Raw genomic sequence first — 3,733 nt, forward strand, 5'->3', positions numbered from 1 at the left:
TATATATATATATTTGCACTTACCTATGATAGATGGGAAAAAAAAGTTAGCTAGCTAGCATGTCTTTTACCTTTGCTAGCTAGCTAGCAAAGTTATATTTGCAGCTAGTTATCTGAAGCTATCACCTTTGCTAGCTAATCACCTTGTTCCTGCATCAAACTTTTAAACTTTTTACAGCTTTATTGGCAAAGAGGATGAACAAAATCTAAAAGGTTGGTGGACAGTGTCCTCTAAATTGTAGTTTTTAGCAACATGTCTGTTTTTTTACAAAACGCAAGTTTGGCGCCAGCAATTTGTTGCAAAAGCACGAGATTCCCATCAACAGAAATGGCTCACTGATCCCAATCAGAGCGCCAAGGGTCTGCTAGAAGCTGTCAGTAACATATGGGCTGGTTGGAGGAGCACAGAGTGAGGCCACAAAGGCAGCGCCGAATCCTCTGACACCGTCGTACTTCATCCTTCGCTGTAATAAACCAGACACTGGAAACGCACAGAGCCTCTGGTCACTGTGTTTCCCTTTATCGACTGTGAAAGCTGTGTGATGTTAATCAAACTTCATTGATTTAAGCACACGCACCCTTCACTCAAACACGCGTGCCCACTCAAACTAAAACATGCAACAACAACAAAAAAAGAACACAAAAACCTTGGCATAACTTCAACTCAACAATAAAAAGCTTTTAAGAGACTTGTTTTTTAGGGGTTTTAAGTGAAAAACTTGAAAACCTTGTGAATACAATCAGACATTTTAACAGTCAAGACAACTATTTTTCAAGCTTTAAAGTTAATCCTTTTATGCAACCCTGTAAGCTTAAAAAAAATAAAGAGAAAAAAAAGTCGATTTAATATCACTTGTGGAAGAATCTGCTCCATCTCATCTAGGAAGGTTAATTTAATCCTTTCTGGCTTTCACTGGCTGGTGAAGATCTCTTTTTACTTTTACATCCTTTACTAAAGTCTGAGTACATCAAAGTCCCCAGATTACCACCCCCCCCCCACAGGCTGTTACGCAAAAGTCTAAAACTCTCTTTGACAGTAGGTCCTTAAAAATACAGTTAGGTCATGCTCTGGAAAGTGAATTTCAGCTTAATGTGGAACCTCGTGCTTCTGAGTAAGTCACCATATTAGGACACGTGTAAGCATGTGTGTGTGCTGGCAGCGTCTGGTAGACTGTTTAACCCCTGCGATGAGTCCCAGCGCGTCTGCCGAAGCAGAAACGGCAGCAGGAACAAGAAGTACGCTTAGAGACAGAGGTGAGGGAGAGAAATATGTGTCCAAGATGAAATATGTAGCTGCTGTCAGCGCTTCGGTTACCTATCGAGTCGGATGAAGTCAGACACGAGTTTGTGACAGCGCAGCAGCGCTCTGGTGGATTTTTCAAAAATAAGTAAGTCGTCCAGACCTCAACTTTCCATTGGCTTTCTCCAGAACGGAGCAGCAGCCAAAAAGCTCTGCACACCGCCTCCAAAAACCCATAAATATGCGCAGGCATCCACACAGCATGCATGTGGGGAAGGACTCACAAACAGGCCTTCTGCAGCTTTCATCAACTTAAATTTAAGACTTTTAAAGACCCCTTAAAAACCATTACGAATAAAATTTAAGACCTACAAATGTAACAAATGTAATGTACATAAATATATATTTCTTTTGTAAACATTTGCACTTACCTATGAAACAAAAAGGTTATCTAGCTGGCATGTCTATCACCTTTGCATCCAAAATGAACTTGCTACTAGCAGCTAGTTACCTAGCAGCTAGTTATCTATAGCTATCACCTTTGCTAGCAAACCAAGTTGTGTTAGCAGCTAGATAACCGTAGCTATGACCTGGAAAGTGAATTTCAGCTTAATGTGGGACCTCGTGCTTCTCACCAAGTCACCATATTAGGACATGTCTATACTAGTTAACACGCTAGCAAAGTTGTATTAACATCTAGTTACCTGCAGCTATCACCTGTGCTAGCTAACAAGCTAGCAGCTAGTTACCTGTAGCTGCAACCGCCTCGACTCACAGAGCGCAATTAGCATGTCTGTGTGCGACTCAAACTTTTGTCTGACAGAAAATCCTGCGGGGGAAAATAAAACCCGCGGTAAATGTGAGATTAGTCTCCCATATTCAATGTGAGACCTATACTATTTTCAGACATGCTATTAAAATATTTCAGGCCAAATCAAATGTTTTTTAAATGAATTTAAGACATTTTAAATGGTGAATGGCCTGTACTTGTTTATCAAGTATGAGAGAACCCAGAGCGGTTCACACTACATCCAGTCATTCATGTGTTAAGGCCTTAATTTTAGATACATAGGACCAGTGGTGAAAGTAAGGGGGTACGGCAGGGTACTGCGTACCCCTAAAAGATTTAGCGGGGGTACGCAGTACCTGCAAGAGAGAGGAGCGGCTGTCTGCTGTAAAACATCAATGGGTTCACTGTGCAGCCGTGAGTTCACCCACTAATCAGCCGTGACTTTGATTGACTTTGACTGATTAGTTTTTTAAGAACAATCTAAAACACGACTTAATCAGTTAATTAATAGCTTTTTTCTCATTTCATATTGTTTCTGAACTGTTCGTGCTTTTCTAGAGCAGGGCTGCAATACGTCGATCGCGGAAGGTTTTGAGTCGATCTCGGCATCAGGTGACAAACTGAATGCAGCCAGGAGGCTGAGAGCAGCACGTCCTCCTCTGACTCCTTATCAAAACGTTCGTAACTTTATGAAAGAACAACAAAAAAATCAACAAAACATGTTCAAATTAATGACCCAACAACAATAATAATCTCAGTAATTATTGTTTCAACAAGTTGTTGTGCAATTCTGTGCGTTTCGGTTCCATCACCAAAACAACTAGCAGAGCAGGAGTTTAAAATGAACTAATCAATCACCGCTGTGTTCATGGGAGGATTATTAATGATCGCTGTGATATTCCTCGCCGCCAGTTGTGATATTCTGGGTTGGAAAGAAACAGAAGAGATGCGGATACGGGTTCTTCCTGTTTAATGGTGGAACGCCAAACAAACTACAACCACTTCAGTGTGTGACGTCAGCTCTAGACGTCCTAAKAAGTTGGCATTTCAAAACTATTCCTAGAACAGGAACGTCAGTGTTTCTTGCCACTGGGGGGCAATAAACTACTCTATTACAATCGCAAAATAAATATCAAGCCTGCAAGCCTAATATCATAACGGACTGAATGTTATATTTTTAATGTAATCTCAGGTCGGCTTGTGGAGCGCAGGAGGTTGCCATGGCAACGGGTGTGCTTAAATGACAGAGAGATGGAGAGTAAAATGTGCGAGTGGTTTAGAGTTGATCACCTGTTCGGGTTGTTTTACCTTTGTTTACCTTTACTGTGGCGAATCACAGCCGCTGTAGTTTCTGAACGTTCAATAAACGACAAACTTGAACTAATTACCTCGGTCTTTGTGACTATACGTCATTTACAACAAACATCAAACATATATATATATTTCATTAAGTATTTAACAAACAAATGGCTTCTACCGCGATAATTATGTGAAATTAAATTAATTCTCTAATATAAAAAAATTGTTTGGTGTTGTCGGATGAGACTTTCTCCAAAATAATAACCTTTTTTAACCTTTATAGCTTCACTGTTAAAAATGAGAAACATTCACAAATGACAGTGAAATAAAATCCAGTCCAACATCTGGTTTGAGGTGATTCCTCTGGAACCTGTTGGAGGAAAAATATCCCAACTTCAGAAGATG

The 3,733-nt window shown here is 40.3% G+C and overlaps 1 protein-coding gene across 3 annotated transcripts in view; it reads right to left on the reverse strand.

Annotated features, from left to right (window-relative positions):
- sema4c (sema domain, immunoglobulin domain (Ig), transmembrane domain (TM) and short cytoplasmic domain, (semaphorin) 4C) overlaps window positions 1-3,733 on the reverse strand; it is a 126,667-nt gene that overhangs the window by 82,109 nt on the left and 40,825 nt on the right. The gene's annotated exons all lie outside the window — the stretch shown is intronic.

Source organism: Poecilia reticulata, linkage group LG9 (genome assembly GCF_000633615.1).
Source record: "Poecilia reticulata strain Guanapo linkage group LG9, Guppy_female_1.0+MT, whole genome shotgun sequence".
NCBI lineage: Eukaryota > Metazoa > Chordata > Actinopteri > Cyprinodontiformes > Poeciliidae > Poecilia > Poecilia reticulata.